The sequence below is a fragment of the Jaculus jaculus genome, chromosome Y, assembly GCF_020740685.1.
Source record: "Jaculus jaculus isolate mJacJac1 chromosome Y, mJacJac1.mat.Y.cur, whole genome shotgun sequence".
Taxonomy (NCBI): Eukaryota; Metazoa; Chordata; class Mammalia; order Rodentia; family Dipodidae; genus Jaculus; species Jaculus jaculus.
Genome location: NC_059126.1, coordinates 124,608 through 137,419, shown reverse-complemented (window position 1 = coordinate 137,419; position 12,812 = coordinate 124,608). Strand labels below are relative to the sequence as shown.

General features: G+C 41.5%; 1 pseudogene; it reads left to right on the top strand.

Moving 5' to 3' along the window:
* Nucleotides 1–4,713: 4,713 nt before the first annotated feature.
* LOC123457085 lies at nucleotides 4,714–6,103 on the top strand (annotated as a pseudogene).
* The last annotated feature ends 6,709 nt before the right edge of the window (nucleotides 6,104–12,812 follow it).

Below are 12,812 nucleotides of genomic sequence, written 5' to 3'. Positions count from 1 at the left end.
ACTCAAGAGGGCTCATCTGGATCCAGTCACACTCCATCAACCAAGGGGATGTCCTATTTTCCTTCTCAATGCTTCAAGTATTTCACACTTAACCAGAGTTCTGAACTCTGTATGTGAGGCTACATTAATCTCAGTCTCTTTCTATTTTTCTTGGTCTTTAAAACACTGAAGTCCAACTTGGATTACTGACTGCAGGCACTGAAGGCACATCTGTTATCAGCAAATAATTAATTATGGTCCTCTTCTACTTCTGTTGTGAAAATGATGTATTTTGTTGGAAAGATGAAACAAATGGCTTATTTTGTAAATAGTGACTGCTGTTATATCCTTCTTTAAAGTGCTCACACATTCTCTCCCTCTCTTGCATCCTTTCTACCTGCTCACAATTTATACTCCAATCTAATCTCTTTTGGTCATGTGGCTCAGCAAGAAGCTTCCATTTAACTAAGTATTGTAGAGAATTCTATTAAAATCACTAAAATAAAGCCCAGTCCTTGAGTATTTGTCATCTGAAATATTCACATAAGTGGGAATTTCAATTGCCTTGGTCTTCTAGTTTATAAGTTCTCTCCCTAATTTAAGTACACTTACCTTTCCCACAGGAGCAAGACCACTCCCACAGGCACAGTGATAACAATAGCCCTGACTCACCCACCACCACAAGTTGGCTTCCCCTTGAAGCACTGCTTCTGCATTTCCCCATCTTGTCCTCCCAGGTCATAAAGCTATCTACTTGATGTCAACCATTTCCAAGCACAAGGGGCAGAGCTCTCCATCGGTTTCATGTCTGCTTTCCAGCTCCATCCTAGGGTTCATCCTGTTTGTGGCTTCCCTCTGCTCTGTGAAGCCTGCTTTCCAGTTCTTTGTAATCATGGTTCTCTTTCCCTTCCCCTTTACTTCCTAGGTGCTGTCTGCCCACTCTGTCAAAAGTGCTTGGTGAGGGGGTTTGCACATATGGCTCAGTGATTAAGGCATTTGTCTGCAAAGCCAAAGGAATTCCGGTGCATTCCCCAGGACCCAGGAAAGCCAGATGCACAAGGTAGCACATACATCTGGAGTTCTTTTTGGAGTGGCTGGAGGCCCTGTTGTACCCATTTTCTCTATTTCTCTGTCTCTCTCTCTCTCTTTCTCCCTCCCTTCCTCCCTCCCTCTCTCTCTCTCTCTGTTGTATGTCTCTTTCCCTATCTCACTTTCAAAATAAATAGAATTTTAAAACAATGCATGGGAGCTTAGCTTAGCTGCTAAAGTGCTAGCCTGCAAAGCCAAGGGACCCAGGATTGATTCACCAGGAACCACATAAGCCAGATGCACAAGGGGGCACATGCATGTGGAGTACATTGTCAGTAGCTAGAGGCCCTGGTGCACCCATTCTCTCTGTTTCCTTCTCACTCACTCTGTCTCTGTCTCTCTCACACACCCTGTCTACTTCTACATCTTTCTTGCAAATAAATAAAAATAAAATATTTTTAAAAATGCTCCTGAGGGCCTGGACAGATGGCTCAGTTGTTAAGGCACTTCCCTAGAAAGCCTAACAGCCCAGGTTACATCACCCAGTGTATCTATGGAAAGCCATATTCACAAAGTGGCACAGTTGTCTACTGCTGAAGACAATGCAAAGCCCATTCTCTCTGTCTGTCTTGCTTTTTTCTCTGTTTCTCTGCTTGTAGTTAAACAAGTAAAAATATTGGGGGGAAAAAACTCTTTGGAGGGCTTCTGGTTAAGGTAGCAGCATAGGAACCATGCCAAAGTAGCCAGGGAGAAAAGAAAAAAAAAAGGTACAGAGATAGAGAGAGAGAGAAGAAAGACAAACTAATAAATTTAGAGATGAAAAGGGCAGCATAACAAGAAATACCAGAGAAATTTTAAAAATCTTGGGACCTACTAAAGAAAATATACTCCACTATGTTTGAAAATCTGAAAGAAATGGGTGGTTTTCTTGATTTATATGACCTAGGTAAATTAAATCAAAATGTAGATTAATCACTCAAATAGACCTATAACAAGTATAGAGATCCAAAGCATTATCAAAGATTTCCCAACTATTAAGGGCCCAGGCCCACATAGATTCACTGATGAATTTTACCAGATGTACAGGGAAAAACTAACACCACTGATTGTTAAACTTTTCTATAAAATAGAAAACAAGGAATCCTACCAAACTCCTTCTACAAAACCACCATCACCATGATACCAAAGCCAGACAAAAAAAGAACAAAGAAGGAAAATTACAGACCAATCTCACTCATGAATATAGATGCAAAAATTCCCAACAAAATACTGGCAAACATAATTGAAGAATATATCAGAAAGAACATTCAACCTGACCAAGCAGGCTTTATCCCAGAGATGCAGGAATAGTTCAACGTATGCAAATCGATAAATGTAATATAGGATATAAATGGACTGAAGGACCAAAATCACATGATCATCTCATTAGATGCAAAGAAAGCATTTGACAAAATCCAACATTCCTTCATGATAAAAGTCCAACAGAGACTGGCAATAGAAGGAACATATCTTAACAAAATAAGGCTATTTATAACAAGCCTACAGCCAGCATATTACTAAATGGGGGAAAACTTGACACTTTTCCACTAAAATCAGGAATAAGACAAGGGTGTCACTGTCCCCACTTTTATTTAATGTAGTACTAGAAGTCTTAGCCAGAGCAATAAGGCAAGAGACACACATAAAAGGGACACAAATTGGAAAAGAAGGGGTCAAGTCATCATTGTTTGCAGATGACATGATTCTATACATAAAGCACCCTAAAGATGCTACCACCAAAGTGGTAGAGATGATAAACACCTATAGCCATGTAGCAGGATGCAAAATAAAGTCACAGAAATCAGAAGTCTTCCTATAAGCCAACAACAAACCCACAGAGGATGAAGTCAGAGAAGCATTCCCATTCACAATTCTTAAAAAAAAAAAAAAAAAAAGGACCTGGAATAATCCTAACTAAGGAAGTGAAGGATCTCTTCAATGAAAAATTTAAAACACTCAAGCAAGAAATTGCAAAAGACACAAGGAAATGGAAAGACATCCCTGTTCTTGGATCAGAAGAATCAATATTGTGGAAATGGCAATTTTAGCAAAAGCAATCTACATATTTAATGCAATCACCATCAAAATCCCAATGGCATGCTTCAAAGAAATAGAAAAACACTCCAAAAATTCACTGGGAAGCACAAAAGTTATTGAATAACAGACACAATACTAGAAACAAAATAACAAAAATAAGGTTGGTCGTATCACCATACCTTATCTTAATTTTTACTACAAAGTCATAGTTATAAAAACAGCATGGTACTGGCACAAAAGCAGACATGTCTATCAATGGAACAGCCTAGAGGACCCAGATGTAAGTCCGGGTAGCAACAGCCACCTGTTATTCAACAAAAATGCCAAAAATATCCATTGGAGAAAAGACAACCTTTCACCAAATGGTGCTGGGTAAACTGGATGTCTGGGGAAGGATGAAAATATGTCTCTTTCTCCATGTATAAGAATTAAGTCCAAATAGAATAGGGATCTTAATATCAAACCTGAAACTCTTGAAACTGCTAGAGAAAAAGTAGGGGAAGCCCTACAACATATTGGTCTTGGCAATGAATTTCTGAATATCACCCAATTAAGCAGGCAATAAAACCACAGATTAACTGCTCAGACCTCATGAAATTACAGATTTTTTATGGAAAAGGGCACTGTGAATAAAGCAAAGAGGCAACTTACAGCATGGGACAAAATCTTTGCCAGCTACACACCTGATAGAGGGTTAATATCTAGGATATACAAGGAATTCAAAGAAATAAGTAATAAGAAATCAAACAACTCAATTAAAAATGCACTATGGAACTAAATAGAATGTTCTCAAAAGAAGAAATACAGATGACATATAAATATCTGTAAATGTGCTACATTCCTAGCCTTCAGAAAAATGGAGATTAAAACATTGGAGAGATTCCATCTCACTCTACCATCATGAAAACAAAACACCATAAATGCTGGTGAGGAGGTGGAAAAAGAAGAACCCTTCTATACTGTTGGTGGTAGTGCATTCTGGTCCAGCCATTGTGGAAATCAGTTGGAAGGTTTTTGAGGCAGCTAAAAATAGATTTACCATATGTCCCAGCTATACAGCTCCTAGGCATATATCCTAAGGACTCATCCTTATCACCTTACAGATACTTGCTCAACCATGTTTATTGCCACTGTATTCACAGTAGCTGGGAAATGGAACAGCCTCGATGTCCCTCAGCTGATGAGTGTATAATGAAGACATGACACATTTACACAATGGTGTTCTACTCAGAGATGAAGAAATATGAAGTTATAAACTTTGCAGGAAAATGGATGGATCTGGGAAAGATTATACTAAGTGAGGTACCCAGGCCCAGAAAGCTAAACGCCACAGGTTCTCTCTCATATGTGGATCCTAGCTACACATGATTGGACTTCTGTGTGAGTAGGAAGAAAACTCAGTAGCAGAGGCCAATAGCTAGAAAGGAGATATAAAGGGAATAGAAAGGAAGCGGGGGTACTTAATAGGATGGTATTGTATATATGTAAGTAAAAGTATAGATAAATGGGTGTAAAAAGGCCTAGGTGAGGTCAGGGGAAGAGACTGAGTAAAGGAAATGTGCAGGGAGGCCTAATGAAAATGTAAAATGAGGTGTCGGTGGAGGGGGTGCTCACATGGAGGTGGGGGCAGTGGGTGGACTGGGAATGATCACCAAGAGCCACAAAGTAGAACTGGGCCCAGGAGTCCCAGAGAGGAAGAAAAAGGACAAAAAGAAGATTGCAGTAGTCAAAGAACCTGAGACTTAGTACTCTGTCTTACATAGTGATGATTATTTTTCTGACATTTCTCCTACAAGGCCCATATCCCCTCTGATAATGTGGGTGAGGGGCAGGTCTCCAAGATGTCTCTGGGCAAGACAAAGAAGGACCACCATACCTCTTGTAAGGAGTTTTCAGAACCTGAGCCCCTGTTATGTGCCCGACTGACAGAGTCACTCAGTTCTACAAACCAGGTCCTTGACCAGCTAGAATGTCTTAGTGGACAGAAGAAAAAGAAAAGGAAGTCCTTATCTCTGGCCACTTCCCAAAGCTCAAAGTTGAAGACTTCCCCTGACCCCAAACAGGGCAAGGAGGTGAGCGGAGCTGGCAAGAAAGTCAAAAAGCACAAGAAGGAGAAAAAGACACAAGATGCCATAGCCTTCTCTACCAAGGACCCCTGGCTGTGTGAGGCTGGCGATGCTCTGCATGCAGCCTCAGTGGAGAAGGAGGAGGCTGAGGGGCAGGTGGCCTTGGGGCAGAAACGCAAGCAAGGTAGCCCCAGAGAGCACAGCTTGAAAAAGAAGAAGGCCCCCCAGGAGAGCGACACCCTCCAGGTTCACTCTAGGCACTGTAGGGCTGTAGAGACTAGCCCCAGGAGAGGAAGGAAGAAGCAGCCGGTTGAAGCTGGAGTTCTAGACTACATCTCAATAGGAGACAGCCTGAAATCTCCAGGGAAGAAGAAGGGGAAGTCCAAGAAAAAGGAAGAACAGCCAGTTGGTGAGGAGCTGGCAGTGAAAACAAAGAAAAAGAAGAAGAGGAAAGAGCACAGAGTAGCAGAAGTTCCCTTGGAGGAGGAGGAGGTGTCTGATGCAGACTTGGAGGTGGTGCTGGAAAAGAAGGCAACATGGATGAAACCTACATAGACCAGGTGAGGTGAAAGGCCTTGCAAGAAGAGATTGATCGGGAGTCTGGCAAGACAGAAGCTTCAGAACCCAGGAAGTGTATGGGAACCCAGTTTGGTCAGTGAGATACTGCTGGATTTGAAAATGAGGAACAGAAACTGAAATTTTTCAAACTTCTTAGTTTCCCCTTCATCCACCCCTCCCCCCCAACATGACTGGGAGACCCAACATGGCCCTCAGCAAGAAGGCCGTGGGCACACTATAGCAGAACGTGCAGCAGGACAATGACCAAGCGATGAGCTGGAAATACAGCTGTGGAGCTGGCCTTAGATTCTGCACCACTGAAAACAAACTCTTCTGTATCTATAGGAATGCCTCCAAGTCTGTCAAGTTTGATGATTAAATTCTAGGGTCTTGCCTCCCCGAACAACCCAAATTACGTCTTGATGGATTTTGTAGATGAAAGCCATTTGGAAAGTTGTCTTGAGGTAAACAAGAAGAATAAGGAAACTCATGATGACTAAAAGGTAGGATGGCCTGTGTGTCAGGAGTAGAATATGTGTGGCTAAAACTTCTATTTTCTGTGTTAAGTGTTCAATCCCTGCTTGGTGACATTGGTGTGTAAGTAAAGGTAGCTAACATCTGTTAGGGTTTAGCACATACAGAGCACATACTGAAGTGTTTTCTTTGCATTAATGTAAGTAATCATAATTACGAAATGGATGCTGTTCTTTTCTCCATCTTATAGATGTGGCAACTGAAGTTCACGGATAAAGTAATAAAAATGTCCAGGGTCACCTAGCTAAAAAAAAGAAAATGTAAAATGATATAAATAAATCATATGAAAACCTACTTTTTTGGACAATGGAACACTCAGGGGCCATAGATTGTTCATACAAAATTTTCAATGCCAGGGAAAGGAGAGCTTCCAGTGAGTTTTTGGCCAGTTACATCCCTGATGTCCCCAAAACATTACAGTCCATTGCCAAGGCCTTTGGTTCCCCACTAGGAATAGATGGTAAGACCATATTGCTGAAGACTTCACATATTTGGGAGGCAAGGCCACTGAGAATTCCTGCTAGAACTGAGCTAATAACCTCCATGTAGGCCAGCTGTCAGAAAGCTGGCAGAATCCATTCTGCATGCAGTTTAGTGGGATATGGAGAACTCACCAGTGTAGATATTCAACAGTGGATACTGGAAGCCTTCTATTTTTCCAGCCAGCCCAAATGAGCCAAAGGGTACAATAGTGCATGCCTGTCCTGGTGGAAACCAACTGCCCTCTAATTGGATTAGAGCCTGCTCCATGTGAGGCAATATACCCCTCATGCTGAAAACCTACAACAGAGATAGTCTTGAGCCCTAGGGGCTTAACATCTGGTGCTGTCTCACTAAATGTATATGGTATGCTCATCAAATGGCTCAGTAAGCACTTTTCATAATGTTTATAACCATATATTAATTCTTACTGTTGGTAGAGAACCTTCTCTTTTCAGAGGGCAGTGACTTTGTGATGAGTCTGAAGGCTTCTTGGTGCTGTGAAGAAATGACAGATGAGTTTTCAGCAATGCAGTATCTTATCACAACTTCCAAGGCTCAGGGTTCATTGTGGATAGAAGGCAGAAAGAATGTAAGAGCCACTATTCTGAGAATCAGCTGTATGCCAGGAACTTTATGAATAGTAGCCTTAATCCTCAGAACCTGAATGAGTAAGTGAATGTGGTTAGACACCTTTGCAGAAGAGGAAACAGTGAAAAAGTGGGAAATAAGGGCTGGAGAGATGGCTTAGCAGTTAAGCACTTGCCTGTGAAAGTTCAGAGCTCAAAGCCATTTCACCTTACTGCAGATGAGAAATGTCAGAATGGTGAATCTGGTTGGTTTCTTTTCTCTCCAGAGTAGGTGACCAAATAAGTTGTCCCAATGAAATATACAATGTCATCAAATCACAGGGTTACAATGGTTCTGGACTATTATTTAATGTTGGAATTCTCTTCCCACTACTGCTGATATCACTCACACCCAGGCTTTTGGTCTGTTGTACACATCCAACTGTTTGCTACCTACATGAGCATATTCTTAACTATACCTTACACACATTTTGCCAGGAAGAACTGTGTGCCCTTGTTGAGCCATTCCTTTAACTTGTTGCTCAGTGAACTTCAATCCCAGCAATGAAACCAGAAAGATGAATGGTTGCCTTCATCCTTTCCCTTCCTCATACCACACATTGAATGTCTGCCAAGCCTTGACAATTCTGCCACCACCAGTGAGACCTATGACTCACCCCTTATTCTAGACAACTCTCCTATGTATTTTTCATTATGAAAATAATGGCTGTGTTTCCTAGCCTGCTGCCTTGTTGTTCAAAGAGAATCTTGTCCCATCTACAGGCGGAGACCTGCTTGCTAACCTTTCCTTCTTTGCGGAGAGCTGAGCTTCCTGAGGCAAATATAATTTATGTAAACGGGAATTCTCATCTTAGGAAAATTTTGGACATTTTTCATGAAGTTCAGGATCACCCACCTGGAACAAACAAAAGAGTGTTAGCAGCAGACCTGGCGGATTACTGCTCATTAAAGGAGACTAAGAGAACAGCAAGCAGACACACACACTGTGGGATCACGCCCTATGCCTTGTGTCTACAGCCTCTCTAGTGGTCAGAGGGTGGCTCTAGAGAAACCTCTTCAAAGCAACAGCTCCAGTAGCAACCAATCCCAGCAGGGGGCAGGGCCAGTGTTCCCAGGGCCCAAGGCACAGCAGGCTGTCTTCTAGAATCAAAGCAATTGTAGAGGAATCAACACCTGCACGAAATAATAAGCCCTGAACCTTAGTTGGCAACATCTACATACTTCACACCATGTCAGAAACCCACATATTCCATCATTTTTGGTATCCTTAAACAAACTGCACAATGTAACATGAAAATATACTGAAAGTAATTGTTAAGCTTCTGAAATAAAAATTTCATAAAATCAAGTTTCCTACACACTACCATCAAAATAGAAACACATTTATTAAACAAAACAATGGATTTCCAAGGTTAAACTGGGTACTTTATAAAACTAATGCATAAGAACTTCTCATTGAAATATAAAAGAAACATCTTTCTCTTATTTAAAGTGTTTTTCTAATGCTTACTTAAAAGTATATTTGTTTTAAAAGTGATGATCTGCTACTCTAACTGAAGATTGAGAAAAAGAAATGATCCTCTCAGCTGTCCTTTCCCTGAGAGGACTGTGATATGAAAAAGCAAACACATCAGTTTACTTGTGAAGCATCTGTCTTTTCAAAAAGACGTCTCAGGTGTTTTCATAAGGGTGATGAATAAAGGTGGAAATCCTTTCAAATACCAAATCTAGAGAACATATCACATCAGAGTAAGTGGTAGAACACTAAAAATAAGATGAACAGGCTCATCTCCATCTTCTCCACTCAAGTCCACAGGGGTCTTCTGGTTATCGCCATTTTTCCTAAAGGAGATGATTTTCTAGTGGAAAAGAAAATAAGTCCCCGAGGCCACTGGTTCTTGAATCTCTCTCTTGGAGGGAAATGGAGCTTGTATGAGGTGAGTGAGCATAGTTAGGAAGCAAGTTCACTGCTTGGTCTGTAGCAGGGTTAGCATAGTCTTCAGAAGCCAGATAACGTCAGCTTGTTGACATTAGGACTCTGGGTAGGGCTTTCACAATCAGTCCTTCCATCCACTCTTTAAAGTTGTGTTTTCCAACTCTGCCCCGCAGGTGGACTAGTGTGAATTTTCCACATGTGCTGTTAATATGCCCAAAATTGGGACTGCAAAGGAGACAAAACATGTATTAATTGAATTTGGGTGCTGCCTTGTTGTTACTCATAATTAAGAGCTTTATACACATATGGTTGTATGTTCTATAACTCACTCATCACAGTTCCAGGGAAGCAGCCTATAGAAAATCATAAAACACAAAAATCCCTGTGTGTGGGGGGGGTGTTTACTTCATATTACATGATAGAGAAAACTTCTCTGCTGCCAAACTTGAAATGCTACACATAACAATTAAAAGCAATTGAGATGAACAATGCAAAACACTAATGTGATGAGGGCTATGCATCATGAAATATATATGACACAGGGTTATGTAAAAAAATTCAGGAAACAAAGTGGGATATGAGTATGACTGGAGAAAAATAAATCCAGGGAACTGTATACAAGTAAAATAAACAGTAACAAGCTGTATTAGTTATTTTTCTTCTCTGTGACCAAATATCTGACCAGAAAGAAGGGTTAATACACCCTTAAGGAAGGGTTTATTTTAGCCAGTAGGGAAGGTGTGACATTGGGAGCTGGAATCAACTGGATACACTGCATCCAAGTGAGGAAGCAGAGAGAGAAGAATGTTTAAGCTCAGCCATCATTCTCCCTTCTATACATCCAGAGCCCTAGCCCATGGAATGGACCCACTATTAAAGTAGCTCATCCCATTTCAACTCATCAAATCTAGAAAATGTTTCCATGGTGACTCTAACTCTTGTAAATATGACCCTGATTAAGTATCATATGAACTTTATCAGTCAGGAAAGGATTCATACTGCTTTTCAGATGAAAGTAAGATTAAATTGGGATTTTGATTATTGATCCTTGAAATCTTCTTAGGATTGAATATTCCATGATCCTATGGTCCTAAGATATTTGTGTGATCCCCCAAATGGTCTCTTTCAATGATGTGATACTGTGGCGGGGGGGGGGGGGGAAGAGGGCTGTGTACCCCAAAACACGTAAACACATACTGAGGCACAAGTAGGCTTGCACTTACTGCTATGAAAAGTGCTTTTACAGAATAAAAACACTATTGTATGTAGAAGACATAGTACTGACAGGCATATGCCTTGGCCTGGTGTCATATTATGATTCAATCAGGAACAATTTCTTCATCCCACATGTGGTGGTTTGATTCAGGTGTCCCCCATAATCTCTAGGTGTTCTGAATGCTAGGTTCCCAGCTGGTGGGGATTTGGAAAATAATGCCTCCAGGAGGGAGTGTACTGTTGGGATGGGTGTTAAAGCCAGTTTTCCCTTGCCAATTTTTGGCACACACTCCTGTTACAATGGTCAGCCTTATGTTGGCCAAGGGTGATGCCCACCCTCTGCTCATGTCATTGTTTTCTCTGCATCCTGGAGCTTCCCCTTCTGCCTGTAAGCCAAAATAAACCTCTTTCTTTCCCCCCACATGTTCTTGGTTGGGGTGATTTCTACCCGGAATATGAACCTGACTGAAGCAGTAAAGTGGTACTGAAGAGTGGGAAATCTTACTATTGGCTTTGGCCTTTTGTAGAGGACTGTTGAAGGAGTTGAAACCTTAGCCTAAGAGACGACTTGCAGTGCTGTAAGTACAACTTGATGGACTATTCTGGTCACAGCTGCAAGACCTAAATGCAATAAGAACTATGGACTATGAGGTTTGGCTTATGAGGGTGAGAAAGAGCTTTGCTTGGACTGAGCTAGAGACAAATTGTGTCAAAAACCTGCAGTTATGCCTGTGTCCTGAGAAGTTGTGCAAGGTTGCTTTGAGTAGAAATGAACTGGTGTGAGCAAAGGATGTGGCAGAGATAGAAAAATCTTTGGGTGAATTCCTGCCTGTTCAGCTGCAATTGAGAGATTACAACCTTTGAGATCAGGCCAGCTGACCTGAACTGGGGCAAGAAAATAATGTAGACTCTTTTGAAGGGGCCTGAAAATTCAAGGAGTGTCCTCTTCTTCAAAGTCTGCTTTATTCCCCCTTCGATTAACAAATTGGCACCCCACCTGCTATTGCGGAGTGTAAAATATGCTGGGAAAAGGGTCATTAAGTTTGCAACATGGTTTTGTGTTTTGGCCACTATAAGCAAACTAATGACACTTGTGCCACCATGTGCATCTAGCTTATGTGGGTACTGGGGAATTAAACCAGGGTCCTTAGGCTTTTCAGGCAAGTGCATTAACTGCCTAGGAATTCTCCAGTGCTCTTTGTATACATTTATATTATACAGGCTATAGAGTTGGCTTAGTAGTTTAGGCATTTGCCTTTGAAGCCTAAGGACTCTGGTTTGATCCTTCAGCTGTCCCATAGAAGCTAGATGCACATGGTGGCACATGAGTCTGGAATTGGTTTGCAGTGGCTGGAGGCCCTGTTGAACCCATTCTTATTCTCTCTCTCCCTCTCTTTGTCTCAAATAAATAAATAAAATAGATAAATTAGATTTTTAAAACTATATGTTGAAAAAATTGATGGCTGGAGGATTGGCTTTGCAGTTAGTGCACTTGCCTCCGAATTAAGGGAACTAGGTTTGATTCCCCAGGACTCAAAGAGGGCAAATGCACAAAGTGGCCCATTCATCTAGAGGTTGCTTGCAGCAGCTGGTAGCCCTGGTGGGACCATTTTCTCCCTCTCTCTGTACTTCTCTTCTTTTTAATAAATAAAATAAATTTAAAAAAAAAACAAGAAAATTTACATTACACTAGATGTTAAAAGTAATTTGTACATGATTTAAGAACACAGGAGGATGTGCCCACATTATATGTAAATGATATTCCACTTCACTAAGGGACTTGAACATCCACAGATTTAGCTTCTCCAGCAGGGCTGGAGCCAAATCCCTGTGGTGTCACCTCCATGCAGGACGACTGTGCTTCTCTTCTCTTTATTTATATATAAAAACAAACCTACCAGTGTATTTATTGTCTATTAGCAAGATACTCCTTCTGCAGAGTATGGCCTATTTTGAGTTCATTTCTAAGATAACTGCTGTTTGGTTTCAGTCTGAAATGTCTTTCACTGGCTCACTCTGATCGCTTGTCCCCTGGTTGGTGGCACTACTGTGGGAGGCTGTGGGAACATCAGGGGTTGGAGCACAGCTGGCTGAGGCAGGACACTGTGGCAGGCCTCTGCCCCTGGTTTGCACCGTGCTTCCATGACTACTAGCCTGCTGCTTCATGGGAGGTCATGACCACGTGCTGCCACTGCATGAATGCTGCTGTGACAGGATGCACTGGCATTAGGAGCCAAAACAGTTATCTCTTCCCCTCGCTTCATATGTCCCAGTGACAAGAAAGGATAAAAGAGAACACTGTTCATACACTTGCTGACACCTTATGTACTTCAAGCTGATGACACATGG